Source organism: Catharus ustulatus, chromosome 3, assembly GCF_009819885.2.
Source record: "Catharus ustulatus isolate bCatUst1 chromosome 3, bCatUst1.pri.v2, whole genome shotgun sequence".
Lineage (NCBI taxonomy): Eukaryota > Metazoa > Chordata > Aves > Passeriformes > Turdidae > Catharus > Catharus ustulatus.
In genome coordinates this window covers 59797877-59817629 of record NC_046223.1, presented here as the reverse complement: position 1 = coordinate 59817629, position 19753 = coordinate 59797877, and the positions used below count along the sequence as shown (strand labels likewise).

Sequence of the window (19753 nt, the reverse complement as noted above, 5' to 3'; positions counted from 1 at the left end):
AGGACCACAAGCAGGATCAGTTTTCAATTTGTCAGATAATCAATAAAATATAAGCTAATCCGATTCTCATGCTAGAATGCCTCTCTAACATATTTACTCCCACACTCCTAACTTTCTCCCAAGCCCTCAGTACAGTGCAACTTCTACTTAAAGCAGGCAGGATGATGTAGAAGTGGACAGCCTCATTAATTTTTAGAAGCAACTCATGATTCTGTAAACTTTTGGCCTTCAGTTGCAGAAGATTGAATTGCATGACCCAGCAGTGTCCATTCAAGTCTGTTCTCCCCATCCAGTATTCATCCTGCTCCTGCCTCCCGTGAGTCACTAGCACGTTTGGTTCAATAAGTTGTTTGGAAGCAACAGCAGAGAGTTAACATGCAAGAGAAGCCATGAAATGGTGCTGCACTGCAACTTTTCCAAGGTAAAGACTGCTTGGGAAATGCAGAGTGATCTGTTGTTGAAATCAGGATAACACACAGATGAACAAAGTCTGACACCCTCGCTGGATGAGTTTGTGCATGGAGTGTGAGGTTAGATGTCTGGTAAGGAAGAACACTAAATTCCTACCTATGATTCTTAAACCTAATGATTAAGGTTTAGAGTATACTCTGAAATCTAAAGTTTAAATGAAATTACAATTAAGTCCTACTTCCAAATAGAAGAAAAAAGAGAAAACTTTAGGTCAAGGAGACAGCAAAAAAAGGAATTATTTAATAAAGAAGAAAAATTAAACTATTTTACAGCGCTAATAATATATGAATCTTATAATCATGCTTACTATGAGATTAAATAGAAGTTGCTCCTTATAAATCAGTACAAGTATGCATGGCTGAATTTACTACTGGGACTCCAGTGTCAAGTGAAATTCAGATCCTCTCTGGACACATGACTTCCCATGCTTTCCAGCAACATTATTCCTGTCTTTTCTCTAGCAGAGAAAGACCTAACCATTTGAGAACAAATCATATCCTGCTAAACAAGAAAGTGCCTTTGCATTTAACAGCATCCAGTAGAAATGATTGAATCTGATTTGGTAATCCATCCAATTCAAGGTTGTTTGAACGGCCACACCATGGCAAGGGGGGAGCAGCATGGGAGAATGATTAACTTAATCCTCCTGCCTTGTTTGTTTGATGCTGCCTCACTCCAGTGTGAGTCAATAAAACTTCGAGCACTGACACACACAACTTCCAGCTCCCACCAAGCTGGCCCAAAATGGGGATTAGCAAAGCTGCCTTTCTCCTTCTGTTCCTTCTCAGCTCAGGTAAGAGTCCTTTGCCTTCTGCTTGCCTAGGTGAGACTGGGGCCAGACACTTGCAAACTCCATGTGAGGAAGGTAGGTTCCCAAATCCCTGCATCACAACTTCCCTGGACGATGTTGGATTTGGGGCTTGCTGGCCAGCAAGAACTGCTGCTGAACAGAGTGAGAGTTTTCATTTCTCCAGGGTTGTGTTCATTAGAGACACTGAAGAAGGGGCAACCTTGGGGTCTGCATGGGCAACTAATGGCTCCCAGCAAACATTTTCCATGGCTAGAGACAGGCACACCCTTGGGAAGCAGCCTGTCAAAGCCTTGGACAAAGGCATGGCTCCCTCTGATTTCAGCAACCTCTTGTCTTAGGTTTGGGGTTTGTTTTTTGGTTTTTTTTTTAAATGTTATTGCCAGATACTGTGATCCTTATTCTGATTGCTTTAGTTTGTTAATGCTTGTGCAGAACAGAATCACAAAGGAGAGGAAAGCTTGTTCTACACACTGCAGTTTCACTCTTTTTCATAACCATATTCTTAACAGTGAATTTTTCATTCCATGTGATAGGGAGACCAAATCTCCTCGCTGTTAGTTTCTGCAATATCTTTGGTATGAAAAGATATTTGTGTGGAAGATGATGCAAATATTTGGGAATATACAAGAACTGAATTGGTCTCTTTAGATGTATTTATATGGGTTTCATACATATGAATATTCTCTGTCTTGAAAATCTTAAATTCCAATGAACTGTGAGATTCACACCACACAGCTTCTATATAACCACACAGTATGTTGTGATTGCAATAAAAAATACAGTTATGAGTGTGCTAATGCATGTATAAAGGTGCAATGAAATAGACAAACATTTTACATGTGCAGTTTTAAAACATCAGAAGAGGTAACAGTTAGGGAAATATTTGGGTAGATTTTAGCTGGAAATATTAGAGACATGCCCCAGCATAAATTAAAAAAAAATCTGTTTTTTAATGCTAAAATTTTTATCTTTATTTGTATTATCTACTCTATTATTCTATTTATCTTAAATTCTAGTTTCTAAGCTTTGTTTTTCCAAAAGAACAGCCTCAGTAAAATCAAATACCTTTCTTAATTAAGTAGGAATTTTATATGAGGGAGAAAAATATTCAATTTGGATTTGTATTTTTGTATTCAGATCGTTGATCAAATGGTAGTAAATATTTGCATTTCTGAATAACATAGTAATGCATATTTCCGAGACTGTAAAACACCATAGATGTAAGAAAAGTGGTAGCATGAAAATTTTCTGGATTTTTATTCAGATTGCTTATTTTCCTTTTTGTTTTCAAGTATGATGCCCTGCCATGTAAATATAACAAAAAGAGGGAAAAACTATTTTTATGACCCAAATCAATTATGACCCTGTCAATATTTCTAAAATCAGATGTTGTAATGATAATGGCAATATTATTGCAAAATGTTAAAACAGAGCAGAATTAAGTTTGCATAGAAGCTGCACCACAACAGGAATTATTTACTTGTTTTTCTTTTCCTTGTGCAGAGTATTGCAGTAAATTCAATACAGGATTATTACAAAAATGAGAAACTGAACATCTGACAACCCCAGTGACTGAGGGTAGTTTATTTCTTTTAGGACAGATAAATCTGAATTCATTCCATGTGGTGGACAAATGTTGTTTCACATCTTTCTTGAGTCCCATTTCTCCAAATGTCCAAAATATGCATGGCCAATATTTTCTTTCTGAAGCACCTCTTTTTTTTTTTTTTTTTTTGCTTCTCAGATCATCTTCTGTGCTCCCATTACTTGATCCTATAGGTTTGTGTTATCACTATTCAAGCCATTTCTCTATCTTGCCTTACACTGGGTTTTCAGTGATGCTACCTTTTATCATAATAGGAAGGCACTTTAGATTTACCTATATTTTCTCACCATTCACCCAATTATTCCAGCAATTAAATGATGATATCACATGACTAGGTGAAAAGAATTTAACATGATGGTTTGAAATAAATCAAATCATCATTCCCATTTTCACTCCATTCTCTCTTTTTCCTTTTAGTGCAAGGAAGCATCCTAGACCGTTATGTGAGAACAGAGGGAGCTTGGTTGCTCAATCCAATGAAGCAAGTTTATAGAGCAAATAGTAATGAAGAATGTGCAGAGAAATGTGAAAATGAAGAGAAGTTTGCTTGCAGGTAATTTCCACTGGTTCTCATATATCTTGTATTGGAACAATACCTGTTCTTTATCAGCAGTCTGAACTTTCAAGGGTTTCCTTATGGCTATGTGGGGTTTTGAGGTTTGCTGGAAAAACAAGAAAGGTATAGAAACAGAATGTCTAGGACATATAGATGAAGACAAGAGATATAGAGAAATTAAGAAAGTTTTGTTGAATTTCTGTTGAAAAACATTACGATATCTTGATGCACAGCTTGATATGCTGCCAACCAACTTGACATGGTTTTATCAAGACTCTGGCACTCCTGCAACAGGGTGTCATAATTAATTTCTTGGACATTTAGGACAGCAATAATGGCATTGTTTATTTTCATTGCATTCACTATCTTGCAGATAAATCCATTGTTTGGAATTCACTAGAATTTGGACTTAGGTAACTTCTATTTACTTTGAGAAAGAGATGGCCACCTAAACCTTAATGATTCCAAACCTTTCTTTCAGCCAAGGCCTCTCTCTGCACTTGCATTGACCAGGCTCAAGGGGCTAGAAAGCATGAAAGGTGTTGATGAGCCTCTATCATTGGTCTTTGCTCAGCATTCTGCCCCACTGGAGCCTATTGCTCTGAGCCTCAGGCTTCTGGATCTCCTGCACCAAAGCCTTGCAGCCCATTGAACTCCAGCAGAATAGCAGGAAACTGGGGCAGTGAGGAGGGATGTCCATTGCTGCAGTGGGAGGCAGTCCACACATAGGGGGCAGAGGAGATTTCTCTTCCAATCTACCACTTTTGCAACATACCTTTTTGAAGCAGAGTGATTGTCAGCAGTGCTGTTTCAAGCACTTGGTTTTACTTAATGCTTTTCTTCAAGGCAGGGATACACTAGTGCTGACTTCTTAAATGTGTTTTGTAACTTGGTGCTTTAACTCAAAAGAGAAAAGGAGACTTCTTTCAAAAAGTTGTAGCCCTGAAGGATGACAGGGGCTGCTGACTATATGAAATCCCACCGACTCCCTTTGATCCAGCTTCACTCTGAAAACCACAGAGTGGACAGTGCTGCACTGGGATGTGCTTCAGGAGAGTAGGGAAGAAGGCAGAGAGGGAAAGACAGTATATTCAGATTATATATTTACAGTTTGCAGGGAATTAATGTTCCCTTTTGAGGCATATTCAGACACAGTATCATTCCTTATCTTCTGCCCTGGGCTCTAAGCCTGCCATCACTTGGCACTAGAACAGCATCAGGTTAATGCCTCCTTAATTAGTTACATGAGATGTATTACAGTCAAACAAGAGCAGGTGCTGTCTAGCAGGAAGGATCTGAGGGAAGAAAGATAAATGTTAGTTAGAGCTTAAGATCAGGCCAACACTGCAGCATCCTCACATTAATGCTTCAGACCAATCTGTTCAGATCAATACTTCAGACTTTTTATCCCACCTTAGAGGTGGATTGGGTCATGCTCCTTAGTTACTTCCCTACGTACAAATATAACATTACTGACAGTTTAATTGGCTCATTTGAGGGTAACAGCTTCCCTGGTATGGATCTACCCACTGAATGCCATGCTGCTATTGCTCTTTATTTTGGTTCGGAAAAGCCAGCTGTTGGAATTACTGTGCCTGTCAGAAGGTTTCCTTAGATGCTATTCTAAAGGCTAAACTATCTGCTCCAGTTTTGCAGTTTATAGCCTAGGTACTTGCTCAAAAGGCTACGACTTATAAAGTTCTTACTCTCAGAAGAGTTACCACAAGATCATTTGAGGCCCTAGTCCTGTGTTTTACCTCGTCCTTGGTAACTGCTGCATACTGGGGAATGTCTCACTCCTTGAATGACTACTAATATTTCCGAAATAAAGTCAAGGTGCCTTGTGTATATATCCCCTTTGCCATGGTCTCTTGAACCTCTGGCAAGTTACAAACCTTTTATCCCTTGTTATAATTTGTTCTTGTAGCTCCCTTTCAACCTAAGTTTGATATGAACACTTAGAAGTAAAACTCACCACCGAATATGTGAGCTGCAATACTCAGTGATTTGAAGGTACTTCTCAGTCTTAAATATCACTGAACTGTAGTGTTTGATAAAATGACAACTGAATATCCAAAAATGTTTTCAGGAAAATAAGCATATATGCAGTATTGTTTCTTACATTGCTCTCTCCTCTAAATTTCAACAGGGCCTTCTTGTTTACCAGTAAAGACCAACAGTGTTTAACATTGACTGAGAACACCAAAACAGCAATGGTATTCAGAAGAACAAATGCAGTTCTTTATGAAAAAAGAAGTATGTCTATGTCTTTTTAATGTTATTGGACTGTGGTTCAGATAAAAATTATCTATTTTTATAGTATTTGTATATTGTTGTATGATGACTCCTCAGTTAATTAATTTGCTGACATTTTTATCCTATTCTTATTTTTATGAAGTAATTAATTGGCAGGGTGAATTTTTGTGTTCCACTTTTGTACTTATTTTATTTATGAATTTCTTTGTCATAGATTAGGATTATTTGAAAGAAATTTTCTCTAATTCTTTCTGAAAATAGGAAGTGTGTCTCTGAGAAATGGCAGCTATCCAAGGTTTTATCCTATTTCAAAAATTATTACCTTATGCCAGATGCAAGGAAACAATTGTGTTTTAAGACTATTTTTGAATTACATTATTGAGCATGGAGCTCCTGCTATATACAGGGAAGAAGGAATGTAATATAATTTTGTAACATAAAATATTTACCGTATTTGTAACATAATTTATGTAACCTAAGGTTCATTGTGCTGTTCCCTGACTTTAGCAATACATAAGGGAGAAAAATCTCCTTAGGGACCATTCAGATATAAGGTAATGTGCTAAACTCTGAAGAGAATACTCCTGTGTTGAATGACTTCATGAACATTGTGTTTGACCATTTGCTGAACTGTAACTTTGAAAAGCAGTATTAGCACATTTGAAAATATTCAGAAATTGGAAACTATATTATCTCAAGGCTTTGGTCTCCTTCAACAAAGGAAGGTGCATCAAAAGCTCAAATGAACCAGGTTCTCAGCTGCTGAAAATCATGAGCTCCAGAGAACTGCATCCTTATTTCTCTATTGACCTGCCCTTATCCCTCCCTGTGGGATGACAATGCTGTGTGTATAGCAGCTGCAAGATTTTAGTTAGTAGTTCAACAGCTTTAGCAGTCTAACATCCAAATGAGATTTTGTTCATGCCCTGTGGATATTTCACAGAAAGGTGGGTAAGTAATGGGACACATTGCCCAGAGAGGCTGTGGAGCCTTCACCCTTGTAGGTAGTGACTGAACACAGCTCTGAGCAGTCTCACCCACCTTAGAAGCTGAATGTGCTATTTCTGGAACTATGGACCAAAGACAACTGAGGGTCCTCTTCTAACTAATAATTTCTGAAGTCTTTGGCCAGCTGCATTTTTTCTGCAGGTAATTCGATGTTTAGAACCTTAGCTCTTTCGTTATACACAGAAGCAGGTGGGACTTTCTATAAATCACAATTAAGTAGCACTAAGAAATCTTCTGCAGCTCCTATTTATCAGGGAAACTGAGTGGATGAATTAACAAGTAATAAAGCTGAAAGACTGATTGAGTAAATTATATGTAAATAATCATATTGGGTTTGCTTACTACGATCAGGAGCTAGATTGCAATTTTGGTTTATTTTTGAGACATGCCTTGGATTTACTGAGGTGATAACATGGTCCTGCAATACTCACTGGGGATTTGTTACTACATGTTTTGAGACCACTAAAGGTGTGAAAAAATTTTGTTTGACAAAACCAAAATTTCTGAAAAATGCACCTCTACCTGCAGAAACCGAAAGATGGACATTGGTATCATAAACATCAAAACCACAACCTACTGTGCATGTGTCAGATGGTGTCTGTGCTGTTCATCTTTTTATTTGCTGTAATTTTTTTCAGTCTAAGCAATTACTTGATGAGACATGGCTGCTATTTATCATTTTGTTCAATGCAAAGCCTGATAATTACTATAAAACTGGCATTTTCAGCAGTTATTTTTTCTGTAGTATGTGCTATAAAATAGAAAGTTAATCTTCTCTGACTTACAGTAAAAGTAGCAAGAATTAAAGCTGCATTTGGGAATTGTTACCTACACATCTGTTTGGAAATAGTTAACCCAAGGGACATGGGTTGAGTTTGGGGATCAAAGTTAGCCATTTATCATCAGAAAGGAAAAGCCCTAAAGGTTATATAAACGGTTAAAAGTTTACACAAACAAGAGGAGTCAGCACTTGACTGATTCAGTGTTCAGTAATTGAGGGATTTAATGTTATTTTATTGCAAAATTGTTTGAGGGATCCAAATGACTTCCAGTAAAAGTTTCTAGAGTAAACTTGCTTCTATATATACACTGAAATAAAAGGTCTAAAGGTGCATCTACAAATTCAGGTCTAAACTATTAGCCCTCAGAAAAGCTGAACCATATTTTGGATTCAAATATTAGATCTTTTCACTTTGGGCAAGACAGATCTGTGTAAAATGGCATTATTTCTCCAGATTTCTCTCAAACTTCCTCTTGTATATCAGCTTAGCTACAACTTTGATCCTGAGAAAAACTGTTGCAAAACTGGGTCTCTACAAGTATTCGGTTTGGACACTACATAAAGACACTGAGACTAACCAGGTCCCAACCTAAAAGACAGATTGCTTCCCTAGGGAAATGATAAATGAGTATCCTACTTAGTTTCCTGAGCCAGAGGACACGTTACCTGACAGTGACTGTCCCTAAAAGGCAGCTGTCTTCAGCTGAATTCAGGTGACTGTCTTTAAAGATTTTATTTTAATTACTGTCCATAAATATAATAATCTCACAGAAGGTAAGAAAAAGAGAATGTGTTTCTATTTTGTTATAGTATCTATTTAAATGTTTAAAGCATATTTTATTGTTTAAAGCAACTCCGCCATGTTCCCAAAATAACTCGGTTGTGTTACACTTATGTCTCTGGAATTCTGGTGTAGAACTTTTTTTGCTTTCACATACATTTTTCAGTCCCAATTAGGTCAACTTAGACATCAGCTAACTAGCAGGTTTTTACAATGTAAAATATCTAGTTTATGGAATTCAAGAAAGTCAAAATATGATCTAACATATTTTGGTGTATTAGCATGAAAATGGATTTTGTATATGTTAGAATCCAATGGATATGTCATGATACTGATTAAGCACATATCATTTCAGTTTATCTTCTAGAATGCAAGGAAGGAAAAGGAGTGGGTTACAGAGGAACAGAAGCCAAAACTCACAAAGGTGTGCAGTGCCAGAAGTGGGCTGATAATGTCCCACATAAACCAAAGTAAGGTCTTTCTGTATCTGCTTATATGGGGGTTTTTTTCTGAAATTTTGTCAAGCCGTACATATATGCTAATTTGTCTTGTAAGCCGTTTTTTGGTGTTAGAAATCTCCTTATAAAATACTTTTCAATACCTATCTAGAATAAGATCAATCTCTAATCTGAGTTGTTACTCAGAGACCTGTAAGCGATGCTACATGATCAGTAGACACACTGCCACCCTCGGCAGTCGCATTTAAATTTTATGGTCTTTACATGAGCAAAGCACTAGACAGGAAAACATCTGGTTCTGCTGAAATCAAAATTTTTTTGTAATCTCACCAAAGCAAGAACTTCTTCTCTTGGCCAAAGGTATAACATGTGGCAGATGAGATGGAAGTGCATCATTTTATCAGTGAATCCACAATTAACAAGGCACGATTTCTTGTATTTAGTTAAATATACCCAACTGGGTTTATTTAGCACCCTTCTATTCAGAAGCTACAAGCATTCAGGCTACACAGGACTCTCACATTTCAGAAATATGTTCTCATTGCATCTCCTGGGGAACATATCCCAGAGGAAACATGCCACATGGTACCCTGACTGAACAATAACTGCTGGAAAGAAAAAGCTAAAGAAAATGCAAGTATTAAGGTATAACGGCCCATAGAGGCACTGTATTCCCTGAAATCTATCATTGTAGCACTTCTAATGCTTCAGCAATGGCACACAGTAACAGTTAGGGGCCCCTCTAAAGACAACATCTCAAAATTGTCCACAGATAAAGATTTTATTTTTAGAATAAAAATAATGTCTCAGCTGAATAATTGAGACACTTTCCTTATTCTGTAATCCCATTTAATTCTGTTCCAGTTACACACCTGAAAAGTATCCCCAAGCAGGACTGGAGGAAAACTACTGCAGAAATCCTGACGGGGATGAAAAGGGACCCTGGTGTTACACAACAGATCCTGATACCAGATTTGACTACTGTAACATCCCTGAGTGTGAAGGTCAGGATACATATACTGTCTTCTTTCCATTTTTTGCAAGACGTGTTCAAGAATGTGAAGCTATTCAGATGCTTTTATTTTAAATTGAGCATTTCTTTCAAACTTTAATTTAGTCCAACACAAAACTTTCCAAAGCATTTTCAACATCAGCAAGGAAGATATCAAAAGATCCTGAGAACAGCTACACAAAGTCCCTTTTTTCCCCCCATATAAAAAAAATGGTATATGGGTGTATTTCTATATCATATTATTAGTATTTAATCAAATGACAGCTGCTAGTGCAAAATTCAATAAAATGTGACAGTAGCAAAGCACAGATTTAAAATTATATCTTAATACATTCAATTTAGATCTTTTAAAACCTGCAGTCCATAAGCTGGTTAGAGTTGGGGTTTTTTAATGGAATAGTACAAATATAATCATCTAGTTAAAGTCATCTTACCAAGGAAAATAAGCTTTTACTTTGTCAAAAAATGCCATACTTCAGCCTTGTGCTCTGATCACGCTCCTGTGCTTCATGTGAGATGAGGGGGAATGTTTCTGGACCAGTTCATCAAGGGCTTTCTGTCTCTCTTGTCCTTATTCTGCCTTGTTCCTACAGTAGACTGCATGCACTGCAATGGAGAAAACTACCATGGAGTAGTTGCAACAACAGCATCTGGGCTTGAGTGCCAGCGCTGGGACTCCCAGCAACCTCACTCTCATGGATACCTCCCAGAAAAGTGAGTCAGGTTCTGTGATGGTCTCATTCATCAGTGGTGGGCTGCAGACCATCCTGCACCAGACAGGATAATTGTTACAGCTATTAGGTAGCGTATCTTGAAACCTAAAAATCTTATTTTTCTGGTTCAGTTTTCCAGAGAAGGATCTGAAGGAGAATTATTGTCGTAATCCTGATGGAGAACTTTGGCCCTGGTGTTTCACTACCAGTCCAGATAAACGCTGGGAATATTGTGACATTCCTCGTTGCAGTGAGTCTGACTTCCAGACTTCTTCCAGTCAGAGTGGTGCGAGGATCTAGAGCAGGCAGAAGAGGTCCCAAAGATAAAGAAAAGTGTAAATGACAGCTGAATTTTTTTACCAAGAAAACAATGAATCACTTGAAAATGAACCTCTATCAGCTTTATTGAGGGTAGACATTCTGTCATAGCCATTTCTAATGGTTTTCTCTGGAGCACATCTCCCTTCCTTGATGTGTTTTTCTCTGACCAGGCATTTCTGGTGTTTCTTCTGATGCTTCTCTTTTGATGCCAAGAAGAGTCACTCTTCCTGAAAATACTTTGGCTTTTGTTTTGCTCTTCCAAATCAATTCTCCACCTTTTTAGTTTTCTTTTCTCCTAAAGGCTTGTTCTTGCCATTTTATTTTCCCTTGGGGCTTCTCACTTGACCTCATCCTTGCTGTCTCTCACCAGTCAGAGTATGTCTGTTTTACACATGCATCCCCGTCTGGATCACTGATGGGCCTGCCTCTTTCACCCCAGGTTTCTTCACAGCATTACCACTTGTACACTTTCCAGCTCTGTTCTGATGAGGCTGCTAGCATCTTCATATCCTGACTTTTGCATCCTGTGTTGTGTCCTGGCTGCTGCAAAGGGCCAGATGCAAATGCCCTTCTGGCAGCGTGACTGCTTGTCAGGAACTCAAAATGGTAGAAAGAAAAGTTAAGAAACATATCTTTAGATTTTTTTTTTTTCTGCCTTTTGGACTTTTCAAATATTTTGGTGATTAGAATTTACCTGCAAAGAAGTCTCGAAAGCCCACATAATTGTAACATCCAGAGTGACTTGTTGGTTTAGTTTTTTACTGTATCTAGAAGACACTGATTAATTGCAGTTGCTTTTTGTGTGACAGCAACACCCCCACCACCTCCTCTACCAGGCCGTCAGTGTCTCTCAGGAAGAGGAGAAGACTATCGAGGCACAATAGCTGTTACTGAATCAGGAAATACCTGTCAGCACTGGAGTTCTCAATCTCCACACAGTCACAGTCGCACTCCTGAAAACTACCCCTGCCGGTAGGTGAAACCCCTCTGTTATTCAGTGGCCATGAGAAATACCAAGTCTCAAAATTACTTCAGTTCTCTTCATCTCTATTGCAAAGTTCTTCAGTTACACTGGCTTTCATCACCTGCTGGATCTCATATTTTCAATTTTTTCATACATTTCTTTTTATTGATTTCTTTGTTCTTGAATAGTGGTGTCTCCTCTTCTCACTTTCAAGCTCTGCTTGACTGACTTTTTCCCTCCTCGTTTCATCCTTTTACTGTATGGTTGCTCAGATGAAACCATGTGGAGTACGAACCGTACAGTTACGATATTTGCTTGGGGCTAGATTATTGCATCCTAGATTCTTTCTGCTGTGCTACTCTTGACCTCAAAGTACTCCACACTCTTAATTCATCTGTCAGTCAAGAAGGTGTCTGGTGTAGCACATCCAAAACACCAGTGAATTGCAATTATTCTTGTAACAGATGGCATCAGTAAATGAGAGCAGCAGGTACCTACCAGTAAATACAACTGTCAACCAGGCAGCAATCTTTTTGTTCATAACCTTTAATAGATTTCCATGAGAGACTTTGATCAGTCAAGTTTTCTGTTTTAGGGGCCTAGATGAAAACTACTGCAGAAATCCTGATGGTGAGAAGAGGCCATGGTGTTACACCACCAACCCAGCTGCCCGGTGGGAATATTGCAACATCCCTTCCTGTGACAGTACCAAACCAGAGGCCCCTGGTAAGAACAGGAGACAAGTGGATTGAAGGGTTATCATGGTACATTTTGAAAACTCTTGTGTGACTCTGCTCAGTTGCATTGTTGCTGTCACTGTTGGCATTGCCCTGTCTAGTTGAAATCCTGGGTCTGATGTGTGGAGCCCAGCTGGTGTGTTCAGTCTGGTGGCTAAGTGCAAAAGGTTTTAAGTCAGCTACTGACTCAGACCAGGAAATACTGCAGTAACAGAAGTCTTGTCATCTTGCCCCAGTGGTGGTTACCTCAGCTGATATATTTTTTAATGTTCCATGGAAAAGTTAGTTAGCTGTACATGCCAATTCCTTAAAAACAGAATCTGCAGCAAAAGCTGGAATAATTTAGGAGCACTCAACCAAGGATCTTGCACAAGATGTCAGAAGACTGATGGGTAGTTTGTAACTAGGAAAGGTGTTGTAGAGGTTGAAAAACAAGTATGTAAAAAGTTATTAAGATAATTCCACTTGCTGACAGCATCATCTGTTTAAATTTTTACCCCACTTTCATCCACCTTCCTGCCCACTATGTGTGATGACTCATATTTCTGCGCTTTCTATGCCAAAAATAGAACACTGTATGCTACAGTCTTTGGGACCCACAGCACATGTAAATGGCATAACTTTCAGAAATTTACTTCTATAATAGGAGCAAATGATAAAGAAGCTGATCAGCCAATTTTCCATGGTTTCTAATGCAAAATTGCCTGATTTCAACTTGGGAGTTTATATGAGAGCCAGGAAATAAAGAAGCGAGCACTTTTTCCAATGTTGTCTTCAGCAAATGTAAGCTGTGGAATATAATGACGAGGTCTTTTTGCATAGGGACATAAAAATATGAAAGAATAGAGGAGTTTTATACAGCATCTATCAAACTGGAACTGTCACTAACACTTTTATTAACCCTTTGTAAACAAAGACGTTATAGTAGGTTATATTCACACACATAAACACACACACGTAAGCATTCCCACACACGCACATGTAATTTGTCAAAATGTTCAACTAAACCTGAAGCTAATTGTCTTACCTTGTTGACATATTGTTGAAAATCTCTGTGACTCAACTGTCTTGAATTGATCCCGTTCCAAACAGCCCTAAATGGAATATTAACATTATTTGCTGCCTTTACCCTTTTAACACTTACTTTCAGTAAGATTAAACTGCTTAGAACATCCCTCCTTTATGCAAGTTAATGAGCTAAGAATAAGCATGGAAGTAAACCTACATATAAGTGACAAGCAGAAAATGCACTTGGAAATTTCAATATACACTTTGTGTGGAACATGGAAGTGGCTTGTATCTCTTTCCTGAAACTGTCATAGAAGTAAGGAACTATAACATTCATCTTATTTCACTGACATTTCTAGACAGTAGATTTCATCACTAGCTGGAACCATCAGTTAGCAAAACACTGCAGCACTGATTATTGTATGAAACTACCTATGTGTGTAGAAAAAGAACAGAACAACACCTTACAAACAGCAGGCATTGTCAGAGGTCTTTGGAAGCACTTGGACAACTCTTGGGTAAAACGCAAAATTTCTGCACACAGTCTCTACTCTGCTTTTCTAACCAGAAGTGGAATAATGGTTATGCTGCTTCTCTTCATTTTCTCTTCCACATTCTGCTGCCAAATTTTACAATGAGAAATATCTAGTTTAGGGAATTCAAGAAAGTCAAAACATGATCGAACATATTTTAGTGTATTAGCATGAAAATGGATTTTGTATATGTTAGAATCCAATGGATATGTCATGATACTGATTAAACACATATCATTTCTGTTTATCTTCTAGAATGCAAGGAAGGAAAAGGAGTGGGTTACAGAGGAACAGAAGCCAAAACTCGTAAAGGTGTGCAGTGCCAGAAGTGGGCTGATAATGTCCCACATAAACCAAAGTAAGGTCTTTCTGTATCTGCTTATATGGGGGTTTTTTTCTGAAATTTTGTCAAGCCGTACATATATGCTAATTTGTCTTGTAAGCCGTTTTTTGGTGTTAGAAATCTCCTTATAAAATACTTTTCAATACCTATCTAGCACAAGATCAATCTCTAATCTGAGTTGTTACTCAGAGACCTGTAAGTGATGCTACATGATCAGTAGGCACACTGCCAGCCCTGGCAGTCGCATTTAAATTTTATGGTCTTTACATGAGCAAAGCACTAGACAGGGAAACATCTGGTTCTGCTGAAATCAAATTTTTTTTTGTAATCTCACCAAAGCAAGAACTTCTTCTCTTGGCCAAAGGTATAACATGTGGCAGATGAGATGGAAGTGTATCATTTTATCAGTGAATCCACAATTAACAAGGCACAATTTCTTGTATTTAGTTAAATATACCCAACTGGGTTTATTTAGCACCCTTCTATTCAGAAGCTACAAGCATTCAGGTTACAGAGGACTCTCACATTTCAGAAATATGTTCTCATTGCATCTCCTGGGGAACATATCCCAGAGGAAACATGCCACATGGTACCCTGACTGAACAATAACTGCTGGAAAGAAAAAGCTAAAGAAAATGCAAGTATTAAGGTATAACGGCCCATAGAGGCACTGTATTCCCTGAAATCTATCATTGTAGCACTTCTAATGCTTCAGCAATGGCACACAGTAACAGTTAGGGGCCCCTCTAAAGACAACATCTCAAAATTGTCCACAGATAAAGATTTTATTTTTAGAATAAAAATAATGTCTCAGCTGAATAATTGAGACACTTTCCTTATTCTGTAACCCCATTTAATTCTGTTCCAGTTACACACCTGAAAAGTATCCCCAAGCAGGACTGGAGGAAAACTATTGCAGAAATCCTGACGGGGATGAAAAGGGACCCTGGTGTTACACAACAGATCCTGATACCAGATTTGACTACTGTAACATCCCTGAGTGTGAAGGTCAGGATACATATACTGTCTTCTTTCCATTTTTTGCAAGACGTGTTCAAGAATGTGAAGCTATTCAGATGCTTTTATTTTAAATTGAGCATTTCTTTCAAACTTTAATTTAGTCCAACACAAAACTTTCCAAAGCATTTTCAACATCAGCAAGGAAGATATCAAAAGATCCTGAGAACAGCTACACAAAGTCCCTTTTTTCCCCCCATATAAAAAAAATGGTATATGGGTGTATTTCTATATCATATTATTAGTATTTAATCAAATGACAGCTGCTAGTGCAAAACTCAATAAAATGTGACAGTAGCAAAGCACAGATTTAAAATTATATCTTAATACATTCAATTTAGATCTTTTAAAACCTGCAGTCCATAAGCTGGTTAGAGTTGGGGTTTTTTAATGGAATAGTACAAATATAATCATCTAGTTAAAGTCATCTTACCAAGGAAAATAAGCTTTTACTTTGTCAAAAAATGCCATACTTCAGCCTTGTCCTCTGATCACGCTCCTGTGCTTCATGTGAGATGAGGGGGAATGTTTCTGGACCAGTTCATCAAGGGCTTTCTGTCTCTCTTGTCCTTATTCTGCCTTGTTCCTACAGTAGACTGCATGCACTGCAATGGAGAAAACTACCGTGGAGTAGTTGCAACAACAGCATCTGGGCTTGAGTGCCAGCGCTGGGACTCCCAGCAACCTCACTCTCATGGATACCTCCCAGAAAAGTGAGTCAGGTTCTGTGATGGTCTCATTCATCAGTGGTGGGCTGCAGACCATCCTGCACCAGACAGGATAATTGTTACAGCTATTAGGTAGCGTATCTTGAAACCTAAAAATCTTATTTTTCTGGTTCAGTTTTCCAGAGAAGCATCTGAAGGAGAATTATTGTCGTAATCCTGATGGAGAACTTCGGCCCTGGTGTTTCACTACCAGTCCAGATAAACGCTGGGAATATTGTGACATTCCTCGTTGCAGTGAGTCTGACTTCCAGACTTCTTCCAGTCAGAGTGGTGCGAGGATCTAGAGCAGGCAGAAGAGGTCCCAAAGATAAAGAAAAGTGTAAATGACAGCTGAATTTTTTTTACCAAGAAAACAATTAATCACTTGAAAATGAACCTCTATCAGCTTTATTGAGGGTAGACATTCTGTCATAGCCATTTCTAATGGTTTTCTCTGGAGCACATCTCCCTTCCTTGATGTGTTTTTCTCTGACCAGGCATTTCTGGTGTTTCTTCTGATGCTTTTCTTTTGATGCCAAGAAGAGTCACTCTTCCTGAAAATACTTTGGCTTTTGTTTTGCTCTTCCAAATCAATTCTCCACATTTTCAGTTTTCTTTTCTCCTAAAGGCTTGTTCTTGCCATTTTATTTTCCCTTGGGGCTTCTCACTTGACCTCATCCTTGCTGTCTCTCCCCAGTCAGAGTATGTCTGTTTTACACATGCATCCCCGTCTGGATCACTGATGGGCCTGCCTCTTTCACCCCAGGTTTCTTCACAGCATTACCACTTGTACACTTTCCAGCTCTGTTCTGATGAGGCTGCTAGCATCTTCATATCCTGACTTTTGCATCCTGTGTTGTGTCCTGGCTGCTGCAAAGGGCCAGATGCAAATGCCCTTCTGGCAGCCTGACTGCTTGTCAGGAACTCAAAATGGTAGAAAGAAAAGTTAAGAAAGATATCTTTAGATTTTTTTTTCTGCCTTTTGGACTTTTCAAATATTTTGGTGATTAGAATTTACCTGCAAAGAAGTCTCGAAAGCCCACATAATTGTAACGTCCAGAGTGACTTGTTGGTTTAGTTTTTTACTGTATCTAGAAGACACTGATTAATTGCAGTTGCTTTTTGTGTGACAGCAACACCCCCACCACCTCCTCTACCAGGCCGTCAGTGTCTCTCAGGAAGAGGAGAAGACTATCGAGGTACAATAGCTGTTACTGAATCAGGAAATACCTGTCAGCACTGGAGTTCTCAATCTCCACACAGTCACAGTCGCACTCCTGAAAACTACCCCTGCCGGTAGGTGAAACCCCTCTGTTATTCAGTGACCATGAGAAATACCAAGTCTCAAAATTACTTCAGTTCTCTTCATCTCTATTGCAAAGTTCTTCAGTTACACTGGCTTTCATCACCTGCTGGATCTCATATTTTCAATTTTTTCATACATTTCTTTTTATTGATTTCTTTGTTCTTGAATAGTGGTGTCTCCTCTTCTCACTTTCAAGCTCTGCTTGACTGACTTTTTCCCTCCTCGTTTCATCCTTTTACTGTATGGTTGCTCAGATGAAACCATGTGGAGTACGAACCGTACAGTTATGATATTTGCTTGGGGCTAGATTACTGCACCCTAGATTCTTTCTGCTGTGCTACTCTTGACCTCAAAGTACTCCACACTCTTAATTCTTCTGTCAGTCAAGAAGGTGTCTGGTGTAGCACATCCAAAACACCAGTGAATTGCAATTATTCTTGTAACAGATGGCATCAGTAAATGAGAGCAGCAGGTACCTACCAGTAAATACAACTGTAAACCAGGCAGCAATCTTTTTGTTCATAACCTTTAATAGATTTCCATGAGAGACTTTGATCAGTCAAGTTTTCTGTTTTAGGGGCCTAGATGAAAACTACTGCAGAAATCCTGATGGTGAGAAGAGGCCATGGTGTTACACCACCAACCCAGCTGCCCGGTGGGAATATTGCAACATCCCTTCCTGTGACAGTACCAAACCAGAGGCCCCTGGTAAGAACAGGAGACAAGTGGATTGAAGGGTCATCATGGTACATTTTGAAAACTCCTGTGTGACTCTGCTCAGTTGCATTGTTGCTGTCACTGTTGGCATTGCCCTGTCTAGTTGAAATCCTGGGTCTGATGTGTGGAGCCCAGCTGGTGTGTTCAGTCTGGTGGCTAAGTGCAAAAGGTTTTAAGTCAGCTACTGACTCAGACCAGGAAATACTGCAGTAACAGAAGTCTTGTCATCTTGCCCCAGTGGTGGTTACCTCAGCTGATATATTTTTTAATGTTCCATGGAAAAGTTAGTTAGCTGTACATGCCAATTCCTTAAAAACAGAATCTGCAGCAAAAGCTGGAATAATTTAGGAGCACTCAACCAAGGATCTTGCACAAGATGTCAGAAGACTGATGGGTAGTTTGTAACTAGGAAAGGTGTTGTAGAGGTTGAAAAACAAGTATGTAAAAAGTTATTAAGATAATTCCACTTGCTGACAGCATCATCTGTTTAAATTTTTACCCCACTTTCATCCACCTTCCTGCCCACTATGTGTGATGACTCATATTTCTGCGCTTTCTATGCCAAAAATAGAACACTGTATGCTACAGTCTTTGGGACCCACAGCACATGTAAATGGCATAACTTTCAGAAATTTACTTCTATAATAGGAGCAAATGATAAAGAAGCTGATCAGCCAATTTTCCATGGTTTCTAATGCAAAATTGCCTGATTTCAACTTGGGAGTTTATATGAGAGCCAGGAAATAAAGAACCGAGCACTTTTTCCAATGTTGTCTTCAGCAAATGTAAGCTGTGGAATATAATGACGAGGTCTTTTGCATAGGGACATAAAAATATGAAAGAATAGAGGAGTTTTATACAGCATCTATCAAACTGGAACTGTCACTAACACTTTTATTAACCCTTTGTAAACAAAGACGTTATAGTAGGTTATATTCACACACATAAACACACACACGTAAGCAATCCCACACACGCACATGTAATTTGTCAGAATGTTCAACTAAACCTGAAGCTAATTGTCTTACCTTGTTGACATATTGTTGAAAATCTCTCTAACTCAAATGTCTTGAATTGATCCCGTTCCAAACAGCCCTAAATGGAATATTAACATTATTTGCTGCCTTTACCCTTTTAACACTTACTTTCAGTAAGATTAAACTGCTTAGAACATCCCTCCTTTATGCAAGTTAATGAGCTAAGAATAAGCATGGAAGTAAAACTACATATAAGTGACAAGCAGAAAATGCACTTGGAAATTTCAATATACACTTTGTGTGGAACATGGAAGTGGCTTGTATCTCTTTCCTGAAACTGTCATAGAAGTAAGGAACTATAACATTCATCTTATTTCCCTGACATTTCTAGACAGTAGATTTCATCACTAGCTGGAACCATCAGTTAGCAAAACACTGCAACACTGATTATTGTATAAAACTGCCTATGTGTGTAGAAAAAGAACAGAACAACACCTTACAAATAGCAGGCATTGTCAGAGGTCTTTGGAAGCACTTGGACAACTCTTGGGTAAAATGCAAAATTTCTGCACACAGACTCTGCACTGCTTTTCTAACCAGAAGTGGAATAATGGTTATGCTGCTTTTCTTCATTTTCTCTTCCACATTCTGCTGCCAAATTTTACAATGA

The 19753-nt window shown here is 38.5% G+C and overlaps 1 long non-coding RNA gene across 1 annotated transcript; it reads right to left on the bottom strand.

The window, feature by feature from the left end:
- Positions 1 to 10029: 10029 nt before the first annotated feature.
- On the bottom strand, positions 10030 to 19176 carry LOC116994610. Its single transcript, XR_004417529.1, has 3 exons — positions 19135 to 19176; positions 13503 to 13569; positions 10030 to 10749 (listed from the first exon to the last, which is right to left on the bottom strand). It is a non-coding gene; the product is annotated as an uncharacterized LOC116994610 (long non-coding RNA).
- Between the last annotated feature and the right edge of the window lie 577 nt (positions 19177 to 19753).